Below are 16,820 nucleotides of genomic sequence, written 5' to 3'. Positions count from 1 at the left end.
TTTGAGTCAGCTCCAAATGCAGATCTCTAAGACCCCTTCTGTGGTGCTCATTTAGGCTTGTTTTGAGAAAATAATGACACATATTGAGTGACTAATGTCCCACATAATTAATCCTGTAGCTCCTTATTTATCAAGATTTCAAGGGGAATGGAGCATTTTGATGGTAAGCAAGAAATCTGAAGTTAAGCCTAATGCTGACAATAATCCTTAGAGGGATGCTTCAGAGTAAAGCCTACCTGTGTCAGAGACCTGGAGGAGACACTGCCTGCTCCTGGTCATTTGGGAGGGGAGCTGGGGTGGAGGTTACACATCCCCAGCCTCCCACGGGCTTCTCCCCCCATCCCCTGGGGTCACCCCCTCCCAATCACTTACCAGAGGTGGCAGAGCTGGGTGGACGCAGAGTCTGGTCCTGGGGAGCCCCACCAGCCTCCCTGGTGAAGGACAGAAAGTGTAAATTGACTTTAATTAGGGATCACCCATGTGGCCTCCAATGTATCAGTTTAAATCAAACATTAGCAACTGTCAATTTCTTCTTTCACCCAAGACCCAAATTCTGTAAACACAAGGACCGTAACAAATCCCTGAAGCAGGCTTTAGCGCACATATATGGAAAACATACTAAACTATAAATACTGTATACCATATGGCATTGAGATTATCTAATTTCACTTCATAACTGGTGATAAAATGACCAATCAACTGACGTGCAGAATGAAATGCCAAGCCAGCGATTCAGCTAGGCTTAAGATGGCTCTGAGGTTTCATCGTGTCCCATTGCATCCCTAAAAATAAGCACATACCTATTTCACTGACACGAGAGTGTGGACACAGTGGGAACCTGTGCGAGACTAGATCTGCCTTCAGAGCCAGAATTTGTCCTCATTTCTCTGCAGCTGTGTTAAAGGTGAGGAAGCTAGATTAGGAGGACACCAACAGTGCCGGAGGAGATATTTTGAACTCTCCATTTATTTATTTATGTGAAAAAGCTATTTAGGGCAGGCACCATTCATTCCTCAGCTTTTGCTGAGACCAGAGGTTCATCACTAAGGCTCCTAATCTCTCCTGCAGTAAAAACAACAGAAGAACTTCATTGTGCACTCATTACTACTACACCTTCATCAATTTTTTGCCTCACTACTGAACTGGTTTAATCATTGCACAGACCACAGCTCTACTGTTTTGTTCCCATAACTGTAAAGGGCTTCTACTCCAGCAGTGAGGTATCAGCCCTTAGAAACAGAAGATCAGCACTTTGAAGACCAAGATCGAAGTTACTGTTGTATTCCTGAGTTGAAGAAAAGGGATTTCATCATTTGCTGAATTCTCGGTGACGAAGAGAGGAACCACCAGGGAACTGCTGAAGGTTGTCTCTAACGGAAATCACAAAGTGATCTGAAATGATGCCTGAACGCTCACATGCTTGGAGACAACATAGTGGATATAACCTTCCTGGAGGCACTGGAAGTCGAATAAGTCTTGGAGTAATGTAATAGATTAAAACACACAAAACTTTGAAAATGAGTCTAAATCCAAAATCAGCTTATTTCAAAGTTAAATACCAATGTCATCAGCTCTGATTTTGTGGGGGGCTTAGCCCCAGAAGCAGAGAGATTGATTAGTCCACAGATCCATTTCCTAGGAGAGTGCTGGAAAATGGCTTTGTTGGCTCATTTAAAATTAGCTCGGGTACAGCAGTTATGAATATACTGTGCAGAAAATTGTGCACTGAATGATAAACAAATAGGTTGCTATGATTTGATGCTATTTTAATAGCTGGTGATTAACCAAATGAACGCCAGTTGGTCTAGCCTGATTTGCCAAATGGTTCCTCTCTCCTACCATCCAGGCAGTTGTAAAGTAGTGCCCCATACAATCATGCACTATTACCGTATTAAACGCTGATAAAATATTTTTTAGAGGAATAGCAGCATATTGCAGGGTATATACTCACTTGTAGCAATCCCAGAATTGATGTTCTCATAGTCATCTGAGGGAAGAGCATTTTCTGGCAAGCTGTACTGAGTTTGTCTTTGACATGAAGTTAAGATCCTTGGGGTCCTGTTCATCAGAAACATTGAGATATTTCAAACGGATACATGCTTAAGATCCCCCATCCACCCCAAACACATCTGCTGAGAAAAACCCAGATTAACATGACTCTAACTGGTCTGGACAAACTGCTTCCTTGCCTCGGTTATCAAGAACAGGTCCTCTGATGAAGCCAAGAGCTTGCCATACTCCTGTAACAGTTTGATTTTCTATCCAGTGGTTTTCAACTTGAGGACTGTTGAGGTTTTGGTGATTTTTATTACTGAATTCATTGAGACTGAAAGTCTGCAAATGCCAATGCACCACTAATATTAAACCAGAAGCAGAACAGAAATCAAATCCTGTCCTGGTTTCTTGTCCGGTCTGAAATAGGGGGTTTTGTGTCTACCACCAGGGTAGGCAGAGATCCCTTCCCGGATACCCCTGAGATGTTCGTCCTTGCTCTGCACTGGAGATTGCCCTGGGATGATGGGTGTGAGTCCTGTCAGCCCTCAGCCCAGGCAGGACAAATGAGGTTAGCAAAGATGCCACTGCTCAGCCTGGAAATGAAGCTTCTGCACTTCTGTACCAGCAGCTACAGTAGAACTCGTTCTGCCCTGTATTAATGAACTAGAGAGATGCATTACTGAGTACACTTTATTATTTTACGTCTAAATCTTGTTTTATCTATATTACTTGGAATTTTGCCTTTTTTATTTTTTTTTTTTAACATGGGTTATTTTTATGAGAGAACGTTCTAATTGGCACCTCAGCACCAACAGAAGTACGTCTCAGGTGTACAGGGCCAATGCCTCATTGTGTCCCCTCAGGGTGCATTAATTAGCACTACTGCACTGGCTCATATCGCTGCCCAGTTCTAGCTAATGCCAGAGGTTAAACTGTCCCCTGGCTGTGTCACCAATTCAAGCTCTGAATAGCTCTTCATATGCACAATGCACATTAGTATTGCTCTTATCGGGGTGCTGATACTTAATGAACAAATTTCTGAGTGTATCTTAAAGGTTTGCCTTTGCTCCAGCATTAGTTTGCTTTTACTTTACTATTTTTAACTAGTTGTTGAGTCTGTAACACACCTGAACAAAAAAAGAAAAAGAAAAATATTAACACTTAATGTAAAAATTCCCACTCCCTTGACGAATGGATTAAAAAAAAAGAAAAAAGGATGTTTCAAAGAGTTTCTTACTCAGTAATTTTAATGATTCTCACTTAAACTTCTCCAGGTCCTTTTCAAATTACTCAGACCCAATGTTACAAAATGCTTTAGCATATATTTTGCTCTGTGCAGACAGTTGGGGATCTTCTTGCATACTTTTTAAAAAAAGTGCAGGTTAAAATGCTTTGCTGAATTGTACAAAACAGTAGAGTACTTTTTGTCCCTATTCTATGAAAGATGAAATGGGAACATGGGAGGTTTTAATGTCAATGTTATCAGAAGACTCCACAAAATGTGGTTTCTTCCACCTTTTGGGACTGACTGTCAGAGGCTCCAAGCAACACCACCTTCTTCTGCTCCTGTGGCCAGACAATGCTTCCTTCTTCCCCAGACAAGCACCATTCCTGCCTTATCGGAGAAATTTGCATTTCATTTCTCCGTTACATGAGATAGCCGCGTTGTGCGGCCGCATAAAGGGGGGCTTTGTCTCCTAACCAAAGGCAGGCAAATAACTAGCCGTTGAAATTTAAAAAGAAAGGAATAATGTGACAAAATGCCATGTTGCTGGAATGCTTCTGCTCACGAGTGTGCCTGCACAGATGGAGCAGAGCCTTGTCACCAGTGACCTTGTTCGCTCTTCCGCACCAGTTGCATTTTCCAAGTTCCTTACTCCTACTGCAGCTCCGGACCTTCCCTTCTCTGTGGTACTGCAATTTGCCAGCACACATCTCTGAAAGGGAAGTCTTGAGCAAATCATTTAAAAAGAAAAAAGAAAAAAAAAAATCACAGAGGAAAATTATATCACGTTGATGTGCCAAATCAAGTTACCTCTGTGTTGTTGTAGCATGGTTGTATCACCTGCCCTTCAATGACTGGCAATTTCAGGATGCCTCGTCATCACAGACAGATGCTCCAGTGCTACCAAACCATGATATTGAACCTCCTGGTCCTATCCAGCAGTTCAAAATCAGCCATTCATAATGGGATTAATTTTTTTTAATGCAATTTTTATAAGAAATTGGTATCAGACAACAATTTCATAATTTTTGAATCGTTAACTACAGTAAACATGAATGCAAATGACAAATGAGATGGTAAGCTAACCAGAATGTTGGGAGTTTATTGACATCTCCTGAAATGTCAGGCTCAGCAGCTAACCAAGCTTGGCCTGGCAGAAGAGACACAGCAGCACAAGCTAGCAAAGGCGTAAGACCACTGAGGAGCTCAGGATATATTTTCTGCTAATTAGTGTGTACTGATGCTTATGCTGCCTCCACATTATCTATGATGACATTTGCATCTACACTTGCCTCACACTAGTATAACATGTTACTGCTTGCACTGACAAATCTGTTTGGTCTGTTTCTGTTCTCATTTATACTTTCTCCCTTCTCTTCCATCCTGCTCAGGATCGGGGTTTGGCAATTACGGTAAGCCTAGATTGCATTTCTTCCTGTTGGGTTGCAACAGGGGAAGGGTGAGATGCCATCACAGAGGGGTTTGTGACAAGTCCTCAGCTATGAGCGTATTTGTGCAGAGGATGGGGATGCAGCCCACGACCCCATCAGTACAGGCATGGTCCAGTGCTTGCTGAACCTCCTGTGCTCGTCAGGGCACTTCCAGGGCTGCTCTACATCCCTCCGCTGAGCCTCACTTCTGGCGAGTAGCAATGAATACAAATAGCTGCGACCACAACACGTCCCCAGTATTCCCCATTTTTGCTCTAAGAGCCTCTCTAAAAGTCAGATTAAAAAGCATCAAACCAGGAGAATTATTCTCAAACATTGAGCCCAGTCTTAATCAGGTGAACTGCTTCAGCCTGCAGCATGAGCAAAGACCACGAGATCACACAAATTGTAATTAACTTGCTAGAGTAGGTCAGAACTGCGTGTATTGCAGTGGAGGGGTACTCTGGCTTTAATGATTTCAAATATTTTGAGAAGTAAACTGAAAACACTTAGTCAAATTAAGTGTTTTCTTTAAGCTGTCAGCATTGCGAGCATTGCCAAGATGAACAGGATAAATTGGATTAGATGCAGTCTATATGCTTCAAAACCTAATGGCAAAGGATCCAAAATGTAAAGTAGTGCACAAAGGCAAAGCAAATATTTTTTATTGTCTGTAAAGCAGCAGATCTCAGCTTACTGATTAGCCAAATAGTTTGAAATAGAGTGACTCATCTCTAGAGAAGCAGAGTGTTGCTGCCGGCTCCCGCGTAACCCAGTTGGTGACAGTGCGACAGCCTCCGCCTGCTGAATGATGGGGTTTACAACTGGGGAAGCAGCGTGGTTTTGATTCAAGTCCTGCCACTGCAGGCTTAAATACAGACTTAAATATATATATATATGCAAGTGGTGATTTATGTTAAATATGAAAGTGAAATCGTGTTACACTTTGGGCCACTGGTTGTCAATGGGCAGGGCTGCAGCATTCGGGTTATAAAGTGGGAGAGCAGTGTGAGGTGGTAGAGGTGGATGAGGGGCTTCAATCAAAACAGCAACACGTCACTGCGCTTGTCCCTCCATCAGAGGCAGAGCGAAGGTGTCTGCACGAGGACGATGCCCTAGGGAGGAGCAGAGACCACCGGTCCAGAAATCACGCTCAGAAGGAACGCGGAAAGCAACCCAAGAGCTGGAAACAGAGTTAGAAACCTGTGGGTTGTAGGCGGTTCATTGGTGGTGGGAGGGATAATCACAGCTAAAATTTTGGAGGGAGCCCCAAAGATCTGATTGTCACCTTCTGTCCCCTCCAGCCATGAACAGTCAGGACATAAAGCCCCTTTCACAGACACACTATGCTCCAATTTCAAAGTTTCTTGTCTCCATTTGAGAGCTGCTCAGAATCTTTGTCCTCTACTGGATAGAAACCATCCTTTAATTGCTAGCCTGAATTTTCTCATGGCAGTTAAGTCTGGTTTTGTGCCAATATTGCCTATTAGTCTAAATAATTCAGATTTTATTTACCCCCTCTGCTTATTCCCTCAAGATACTTGGAGATAACTCTACCTCCCTCTCAGGCTTTCTTTTGCTGAGTTCAATGAGCCAAACTCTTAATTCTCTCCAGTGATAGACCCTCCATCCTTCTGATCATGCCTTTAGTTTTTCCCTATGTTTGTTTTGGTTTGACTTTGTCTTTCTGGATCTTGCATGTCTAGATGATGCCTGCCCAGTGCTCTGCAACAGCTAATACTTAATTCATGCTGGAAATTCATGGCTGATTCAAGATATGAGTGCTAAACACCTCAGAGTTAAGGCTAAGGGGTCTCCAAGTTGCCTTGCTCACACCACCCTTTTACCCTCTTCCACCAGCTCCTAAAACAAAGCATGCAAATTTGGCCAATGTCTGGGAAAACCAACGTCAATGGCAAAATCGGGTGTAAAGCCCAAATAAGCCATTTACTTCAACCGCATGAATACAAATATCAAACAAGAGTATCTAAAACATCAACAAATTATGATAAGTAGCTAAAACACAGAAGTTGTCATCACCATGTCTGGACAGAATTTTGACAAGTCCTCAGATAAATCTTCTCCATCTCCTTTTTCCACAGAAAGTTGATATTTTGAACAGAAATTTTCAAGTCAAAAGATATATATCAATTTTTAGTTCTAGCAAAAAAAAAAAAAACCAAAAAAACTAGACATACAAAGCAGATACTTTTCGCTAAATGTTTTTTACATAAAAATCTATTCTTTCATTGTGAAGTTGGTTCAAAAATTTTCCGAACAGTTCTAAACAGTAGCAGTAAATATGGTTCCCAGTGGAGACAGTACAGGTGCATGTTAGCATCTGTTCATCTGACAGTGTACAAATCCTTTAAAAATAATAAAAGGCTTCTGTTTAGTTAGGGAGTGCCACCAGGCATTATAGAGGAATCAGCTTCAAAGTTCAGCTTTAAAAATGTACTGTATTAAAATAAGAAATATCAGTTATGTAAGGAAAGATGTTTGCATGTAGGATTCAATCCTATAAATTGAGCAGATCTCAATGCTGTACCAAAGTGACTTTTTGTCATGCCCCAAACCAACTGCATCTTTAAGATAATTAAAAAAAAAAAAAAACAAACCAAAAACCAAACTCTAAGAAAACCAAAGGGATCTCATGGAATATATTTTAGAGGATCCAAGAGGCAAAGACTCAGCTTCCATAAATGCTTGATGCAGTTGATCTCAAGGTAGATATATATTATTTAACAGTAACTAGGAGGCATCTACTTACAGAAGCAATACCCACCAGGAGCAGTATTCAGAGGGGCAGTACCACACTCGCAGCAATTAGAAAGTCCGCTCTGCCCTGGGGATGAGTGACTGTGCTACTGGGAGAAAGAGTGGAGCAGCAAGGAAAGGTCTTTCCTATCTCAGAAGATGCTGCCATCGCAGGTGGGAAAAATAACCCTAAAAGGAGGCAGAGAAGGAGAGAAGCAGGTTTTGAACTTGAAAGAAAGATGAATGTGTTGAAGTAGAGCTCTTCTCCATGCCAATGGCTTGAACAATGATCTTAAGTTTGATAATAAGTTTGATATCTGTACTACAGCAAAGTAGTTGCTGTGGTAGAGAACTGAATGATAACAGGTCTGGACAAGACGTCTCCAAAAAAGCAACAAATTGTTTCTTTTTTCTCCCCCATATAATGAATGTGTTTTACAAGATGATTGTCTCTTAGTGGTCTTTCATTTCTCCAAGCATACGTGAGAAGAGGAGCAGGGAGAAAAACTGTGTCATGTTCTTTTGTGTATTTAAGCACGATTTCAAAGTAAAGTCAGGAAAGTTGCATGGCAAAGAAATTGCCCAGGAAAATATTTAAATAACGGCTTCACTTAAGACAACAAGAATAATAGGGCAACCTGACTTGAAGGAATTTATTCCAGTTAATTCAGTGCAGCAGCCAGAGGGGTCTAGGGTGCAGTGCTGGAAATGTAAGTGGTCTGAAATCACTCCCCAAAATAGATTATTCAGTATTTGTTCAGGATGCCTGTGCAGTAGGTTACGGTGTTATGTCATTGCACAGCTGTGCATGCAAGCCCAGCAAAACCAAGGCAAGTAAGTGCAACCGTCTGAGCCCCAGACAGGAACACTTCTGCAACACAAACTACTGAGTTACAAGTCTCAAAATAAAAAAAATATGCATTATATTTTTAAATTAGTCTGTGAGACTACTAAATGCTGTATTCGTGATAATGAAAAAGGAAAAAAACAGGAGCAACATTTTAAAAGAGAAGCTTATATTCTGATTTTCCTTTCTAAATGTGTGTCAAAAGTCACAACTGAAATTAAGACAATCCTTCATTAAACTTACTTCAATAAGCTAAAAAAAAAAATATATTAAAGTATCTTTAGGCCAAACTTTTATAGAAAGTCCAGCTATTGAATAGGATGATGTGGCCCGAAATACTGGTCTTTGGTAAAAGACAAAAAACAACTTTTGACAACTGTAGCTGCTGCTGCAGCTGCAGGGAGAACATTTGCTTCATGTCAATTTATATTTCATTTCCTTCAGCTCAATAGTTGATTTGTTCAAGTTTAGGCATTGACGAGGAGCTGAGATGCAGGAATGTTGGGTTTTTTTTTCTCTCTCCCAGATGATGAGAGCAGACCAGCATTAGAGCATGATCCACTACTACTAAATCCACCAAACGGTGACAAAACCATCATATTGATTAACTCGGGGCATTTTTCCTTTGTCGATAATTTATCAAATTTTAAAATACCAGGTATTTACCTTTATGATACATCTAGCAAATTTCACACAGCTTGAGCTAGCAAATAAAATGCCTTCATAAAGCGAGTGGTTCGTGATTTGGCTTGAATTACAATTTCCATCCAAAAGCACTATGTCATGAATCACAACTGAAAAGAATCATCACAGTCATTGCAAAGATCAAGCAGCATATCCTAAGATGATGTGGGGCAAACAGGGACAGGTAGAAATCCCAGTGTCAATGGGGAGGCAACAGAGGCTCTGCAGCTTTCATGGGTCCATTCCCTTTGGTTGAGCTGGAGTTTAAGCCTTTTAGAGCAAAGTAAGAGATGGTTTATTAAAGGGGATCTATTGCCTCCAAGTATCTTCTGCACAGACCTAGAGAGCTTTTTAATGTGTATTAAGTTACATTATTATGCGTATACACAATGCATTACCCACCGGTTCCTCACAAACAAATACCAAACATCCTGGTGAACAGTGAGGCTGAACCTCTCCCAAGCAACATAAATCCATGCTACAAATGCAGAACAAGTTTTAAAACATACAGTTTAAATAAAAAATAAGAAGAACTAAGAATTTAAATCACTTTTGATTCAATTCAATTAATTCTCATACATAAGGGAGGGGGAGAGGAGAAGAGAGAAGGAAAGTTCAAACATTGCTAGACAGATGAAAAGTCTATCCTACCAGTATGCACACAGGAGATGAATCTCCAGATTGCATCCAACTGGGAAATTGATCCACCATCATGCTTGTCCTTTCTATCACCCCATGTGCTGGAGCCTGGGCAGCCGCGTAGGTCAGCTCTGTGCCAACACCTTCGGCATCCATTGCACGGAGAGGCTCAGAGGTGGTCCTGGCTGATCCTCCCTCCAGACACCCATCCCTGCCTCCAATCCTTGCTGTAGCTCTGGGGCTCGCCGCTCACCCACATAATCTGGACAGAATAGGAAGGGAAGATAAGGGAGAGATTATTTCCAAGTGTAAGTGAAAATTAAGCAAAAATAGTATTTGTCTTCACAATCTAGCAACAAGCTGCCCCCTCCCCACAACAGCAACAGGAGAACCTGTGTTACAGACAAGTCATCTTTACTGCTACCTTTAAAGAGACACTGTATTTAGAGTCATTTATACTCACCGACCCTTATTTGATTATCACGGTCAATTGATCAGTACCTGTTGTTTCTCTCCAGGGTACAAATGCCTGTCAGAAAGTAGACAGCACACTAATTTTGCATTATTAAGCATGTTCACCTGTGATTTCCAGTCATGCTCAATTTTATTTCCAGTCACATTGAATTCTATTACCTGATCTTTTTTTTTCCCCATCAGCCAAGATAAAGATATTGTACCATCAAGTTAGAGTCAACTTTCCAGAGAGAACTCCAGCATGCCGGAGCATGGGCCACTTTCTGATCCTACCAATGAAATCCTTGTTATAAATAGCATTAATTAAAGAATCAGAGTCATGGTATGCAACCAGGCATCACTGATTGCCCTGGCCCCACATGGTCTACTCAGAGCAAAAACCCCCATGAATTACCCAGGCTTCAAATACAACCTCTAGGAAGAGACACGTCTAAAAATCAGTAAGATGACAGGGTTTATGGAAATAGCAGCAGATGTTTCTCTGTATGCAGATAATTTCAAAAGGTCTATACTTAGAGGAAATAATAAGGAATGGCAAAACACCCCCAGCCTTTCCCAGTTTTGTCTACATGCTGACTCCCAGTCTTGCAAAGGCTTGGGCTCATGGTTCATCTCTATAAACCGGGCTTTTCAAATTGCCCGCGTTCTGCCCCAAATCTTGCAGCCAGTCGTTCCTGATCTTGGTTTTACTACTGACTAGTCACCACCTGAAACTTGGGCCATACGAATGGGGCCCCATCTGACAGCCTTATTAACACAAACGATTTTCATTCTGCATGCCTTGGTAAGCCATGGGCACATGCCTGCAAGATCAAGGCCTTAGTCATTAATAATTTCAGCAATCATTTCACCTAGAAGCCATGCTCTGTCTACACAGAAATCTTTCCGGGAATCTGGTAAAAAGATTGATGAAAATTAAACATCTACTTAGTGAAGCTGAAGTAACCAATATATGATTAATACTTTCCAATTATATTTCAGTACAGTACATTGCTGAGTTTGTTATTACCTGCACTCTTAACACTCCATCTGCAGTGTTAAATCCATCTGTTGCTGAAAATATGACTATATCTTCAAGGGTTTCTGAATCATCATGCTGGTACCTTTTAACATAATTATAATGAAGAGCGATATTCATTATCCAGCGGAAATTAGAAACCTATAAATATGAGGGGAGGGGAGCAAGGGAAGAACTGAGGTCCAGCAGTGCCCACTGATCATGTTGGCTGCTCCCACTTAAAATATTGCTCTGGACTCTGGATTTAGCACCATCGGTCCCACTGGTTTCACTGGTGTTTTGCTAACGCCTACCACGGGGACCTGGTCCCTCAGCTTTATTCTGCCAGATGGAGGTGGGCAAAAGAAGTGGCTTCATGACTGACATCCGCATGAGGGTATGGAAACCATAAAAACCTAAAGAGCTTGCACCAAAGTTTCTGGTGGGGCAGGACATCAAACCTTGGGAAGCCCTCACTCGTACGAGGAGGAATGGTTGAGCTGAACCAGGTCTCCTTACCACGTGGGTTGTCACCCAGCTGAGCTGGCAAGAGAAAAGCTCCAGCCATTTCTACCTTTGAGAAGTATTTAAAGTAGAGGGTGCTTTTTCTAAACACTTGGTTAAATTGACAGAATAAATGTATCACGTTTTTATGCATATATCTTAGATGTTAAAAAAAATCTCTTTAATACAGCAACAGCTGGTTTAAATGTGCCTGCAGGTAACAGAGAAAGCTTATGCCACGGTCTTCCCTGATCTCTGCTCCCCTCTACCTCCTTCCCTTTGCCCTATTAGGATTCCTCCTCACAAAATCAGGAGGCTCCTTTTTAAAAGTTTTTTTTTTTTTAAATGTGACTTATCAGGCACCATTACACAGTTATGGACAAGATATAGGCTGCACTTTCCCCCCAAATCCCACAGCAGAGTGTCTGTTTGTGAAATTCTGGGTAGTAATCAGCGATGGAGATTTTTAAAGAATTCAAATTCAGCAGCTGATTTTAAAAGCAAACGAAGCTCCTTTCCACCATGGCAAATCCATGCAGATTAATGAACCCAGACAGAGGAGGTTTCTGAATTAGTAAAACCTTTCAGATCTCATGGGAGCATGATCAAGGTTTTACTGTGCTGCAGCCAGAGGGACCCTGCCAGGATCTGACAGCTCCACCAGCAAACCTGCCAGCTGTTTGGGGCTGGAAGAGGTCCTCTGATGCTAAGCAAGTACGCCTGCACTTTTGGAATAGGAGGACTCTTCCTCCCCCAGGTTCTGTCCTGCGGATTTAAAAGCTTGAAATGCACGTCAGTAGATCCAAAGGCTCTACAAGTCCCTGTTTTACATCTTAACAGGACTGCCTGGAGTCTAACTGGCACGAGTAACCATTTCCAGTCCTCTGATGAAAAACTTGAACTTAAAAGGATGCAGAGTCCAACTTGCAAGACTAAAATTTGATGAAAGATCATTCAAACTACCAGGTGAGCTGTAACATTTTTGACCTGCCACTATGAATCAAAGCATTGAGTAGAAAAACCAGCTTAATAATTGTCGTGGTTTAACCCCAGCCAGCAACTGAGCCCCGTGCAGCCGCTTGCTCCCTCCCCCCTCAAAAGAGTAAAAGGGAGAAAACTCGTGGGTTGAGATAAAGACAGTTGAATAGGTAAAGTAAAAGCCACATGCACAAGCAAAGCAAAGCAAGGAATTCATTCCCCACTTCCCATGGGCAGGCAGGTGTTCAGCCATCCCCTGGAATGTCGGGCTCCATCACCCACAGCGGTTACTTGGGAAGACAAACGCCATCACTCCGAACATCCCCTGCTTCCTCCTTCTTGCCCCAGCTTTATATGCTGAGTGTGATGTCATATGGTATGGAATATCCCTTTGGTCAGTTGGGGTCAGCTGTCCCGGCTGTGTCCCCTCCCAACTCCTTGTGCACCCCCAGCTACTCGCTGGTGGGGTGGGGTGAGAAGCAGAAAAGGCCTTGGCTCTGTGTAAGCACTGCTCAGCAGTAACAACATCATCTCTATATATTATCAACACTGCTTTCAGCACAAATCCAAAATGTAGCTGCATACTAGCTACTATGAAGAAAATTAACTCCATCCCTGACGAAACCAGGACACCCACTGTGGTGGGTTTTGAGGCTTATGGATTACTGGAAACAAGTTTTCTCATATCTAAAAGAAATCCACATGGTTAATAGCCAGAGGCACACAGCTATAATGTAAGTCTGAGAAAGACAAGAACAAGACCAAGCAAAAAAACCCCACTGTCGATGAATTGCAATACTTCTACAGAAGAGAAAATGGGCTCAGAGTTTTTAAAAAAATCCTCCGAACAAAGCATAGCAATTAAAGCTACTGAGCTCACTAAAGAAGTTTCAGTATTGCTTTCCTCTTACCAAGCTTTTATTGTTATTCTTTGGAATATAATTGGTGATCATTTTCTACTTGGAGTCTGACACAAATCTTACAAGTTACTAGAGCTACTTGAAAAAAAAAAGAATAGGTTTAGCTTTATTTCTCCTCATAAACAATTTGGTATTGGAAGCAATGAAGTCTCTTGAATGCCTCCAAGACTTCAACTGCCTATTATAATTTCCAAAATAATCCCCTCATATGGTTGTATGTTCTTCACTACAAGTATACTTTCACGTCTTTTCTTCTTTCCTACTGTTCTGGACAAATTGGTCTTAGGGCAGAGTTCAACCATTTAGCTGACAGAATACACCCTTAAGCATTATAGGCTTTACACAGCATACTTAAATTCACCCTCCACAAATATTCATTTAATACTGGCATGAATTTTGCTGATCCCCTTAACATACCTGGGATTTTAGTATTTGCTAAAACACTTAGCAAAGAATACATGCACACATACAAACCCCAGACGGAATAAATTCAATGAATAATTTGCATTTGTGTAGAAAATGCCTGCCTGGCTACTTTCAAGGAATGCAAGCACCTTGAACAAGCTTTATGCTCTGACTTTTGCAGGGACTTGCTTACCAAATGGTACAATGCAAGAACATTTCAAAACTACAGGAAGAAGTCAGGCAATAAATACATGGAAAAAGCTGCATAGCTTATTATACAGCAAAGGAATTGGCAAACCTGGATTTTTCAAGCAACGTCATGAAAAGATCTCACTAAGGTAGAAAACACTTCATCCAGTGAACTCTCCTGCCAGATGTGTCAAAGTGCTGGCAGGGAGCAGAAACAACAGCATCACATACAGCTCACCATTTTCATTTTCTAATGGATGATGTGAGATGTGGGGTTTGACTGGTTTGGCACAGAAACTGCAAATCTCTTACTCCACAGAGAGTCAGGAGTGAGCACAATTGTTGCTGTCTGCCATGGTGAATGTGCACCCAGGAGCTTATGCAGGTCTTTGAAATTTATAGCTTGTCCATTATGAAAAAGAAAAATGCTTGCATTGCTGGAAAGCACTGGTGTCCACACAGGGCAAATTTCAGTGAAACACCATGAAAATCAGTGATTTTGGTCCCCTTTTGCAAGGATCATAGAGATGGTCACAAGCATATGCAGTGATGGGGAACGTTGTTCTCTGCAATGAGGCTGCATGATGTCCAACTCCCCCTTCAAATGGTCTGAAGAGGGACTGAGAAGGTGATACCAGACTTCTGCCCAGGCCTACATTTCTACTTTTGTGCTCATTTGGTGTAATTTAATGTCAAAATTTAGATTCCAATATGCATTATTTGTTCTTATGCCTCTCCCAACATCTCTTTATGAAAGCAGAGATTTTTTAAAAATGGTAATAAGGATTGCAAATGATGTCAGATGCTCTTCTTGTTTACCTGAAAGATGTCAATTCAGAAGTAGTAGGACTTGGTTTATTTAGTTGGGTTTTAGGCTGTAAAAAATAACTTCCCAACACTGTAAAATCTGTAAGAGGGAAAAATAGATGTTAGATCTTTTCCCTATCACCTTATAAAGTGTAATTCAGCTCGACAGTTTCATACGTACGCAGGAGAAGTGTGAGAGAAACAACGTAGTAACAGCACATGGAAGTTAATTGTCTAGAGAATGAGTGTCTGGAGAGTGGAGGTGATGCCTTGTGATGGGGCAAGTTTCTTTGACAACAAGTTGTTTTGTAGTTCCAGGCTTCCTCTGGCTTGTATAACATGAGACAGCAGTCTCAAAGATGGTTGAAAAATGTGGAGATCCAGCATATGGTATCTGACCACTGACTGATCCCACTCTGCTGCTACCAGCCCAGCTCTCAGCTCATCAATTCATAAAAATTATCTTTCAATCTTGACATTTCTATTCATTTCCTATATTTGTTTAAGTGTTCCAAAGAAACAAATTGAATTGGCATACCTAAAGACGCAAAAAAAAAAAAAAAAAAAAAGCAATTGGTCTTTTTCCTTTGGTTCTTACCTGTTTTAATACTGCTGAAAATCCAGAGCAACTCTGTTGATTTTAATCAAGGCATTAATGTAAACCAGCAATTGGACTGATGAAGCATCATGTTACTTTTTATTACTGATGAGTGGCTTCAGCCGTCTTCTTTCTGCACAATTTCCTGCTATGCAATATCCTTCTGCATGGCCTTCAGATCTTTTGAATGTTATGTTTTCTTAAAAAAAGCCAAAAACAACAAAACAAAACACCACCAAAAAAAAAACCCAAAACAAAACAACCACCTCCAAAAAACCAAACACATGTTTATTTGAGTATCAAAGATTAGGACTTGACTACCAGATAAAATTAACTCAAATGAGTCCTGAAAAATCTCCTCTCCAAAATGATGATGGTAAACAACGCTGCAGAAGAGACCCCTTTCTGAGCATATTAGCACAAGGATATCTTAAAAAATACAAGATCCATCACCGATCATTTTAGGTAGTCATTTGCTGTTTTGTCTCTTCTCCTATTAGTCCTCTATTAATTCCAGCCCAAGGTAACCTCATTCATCATACCACGGAGACAATAGCTGTTATCCATTGTTAGCTGGTGTAGACAACGCACTCCCATGCTCCCAAACGTTAGTTGCTTCGTTGTTGATCGGTACCAGGTGACCGTCACCTCCACAGGCTGCAACACCCTGCCTGGCCCATCTGCAGTGGATTCCTTCATTACCTCTCCAGCACTTTTTGGCTCCATTATTTTAGAGAGAGTGTAATCATCACTTGAATAAAAATCAGAAAACATCAACATAGGTGTTTCAGTAAGAACCATCTCCCCTTCTGCAAGCCTGAAGATGACGTTGCTCACCAGGAACAGTAAACTCTCATCTTTATGTGGGATGGCGATGGGAAACCATTACCTAGTGGGAAAACAGCGTCCAGTGTTGCCTTCCGTCCAATATTCTTAAAACAGCCTAACTCTCAGTTGTGTCATTATCATTGTGCTGGTAATAGGCAACTGCATCCTTGAGGTTTCTGAACTGCACCCTTCAAGCTTTTGCCTCCTGTTACATAAATGCAGGAAGAAAGTTACCATGTGCCCTTTCTATCAACATAAATTACCAATAACATTTTCATGTTTAAGCAGATGAGACACACATCTTCTGTTTACCGTGTAAAGGCTGGATCCGCTTAAACCCAACAGGAGCCTTTTCATTCACTTCAGTGAACTTTAGATCATGTTCCAAAGAAGTGACACGATTATTATTTCACCCTCAGAAATACATTGGGCTGTTCTTAGTAACCAGCCTGAAGTCTGCATAGTCTCACTGCAGAAATTGCAAAACATATGAAAATCTTTTGTTTTTCCAGGGAACTTCTGTTATTTTTTCTAGAATATGTG

General features: G+C 41.3%; 1 long non-coding RNA gene across 1 annotated transcript; it reads right to left on the bottom strand.

The window, feature by feature from the left end:
• Positions 1–372: 372 nt before the first annotated feature.
• LOC142602842 (uncharacterized) lies at positions 373–14,271 on the bottom strand. The gene is made up of 7 exons (XR_012836662.1): positions 14,154–14,271; positions 11,061–11,154; positions 9,590–9,839; positions 3,786–3,932; positions 1,952–2,058; positions 801–893; positions 373–431 (listed from the first exon to the last, which is right to left on the bottom strand). It is a non-coding gene; the product is annotated as an uncharacterized LOC142602842 (long non-coding RNA).
• Positions 14,272–16,820: the final 2,549 nt, after the last annotated feature.

The sequence above is a fragment of the Balearica regulorum genome, chromosome 8 (genome assembly GCF_011004875.1).
Source record: "Balearica regulorum gibbericeps isolate bBalReg1 chromosome 8, bBalReg1.pri, whole genome shotgun sequence".
NCBI lineage: Eukaryota > Metazoa > Chordata > Aves > Gruiformes > Gruidae > Balearica > Balearica regulorum.
Note: the sequence above shows the minus strand (reverse complement) of the source record. Positions and strands in the feature narration are given on the sequence as shown.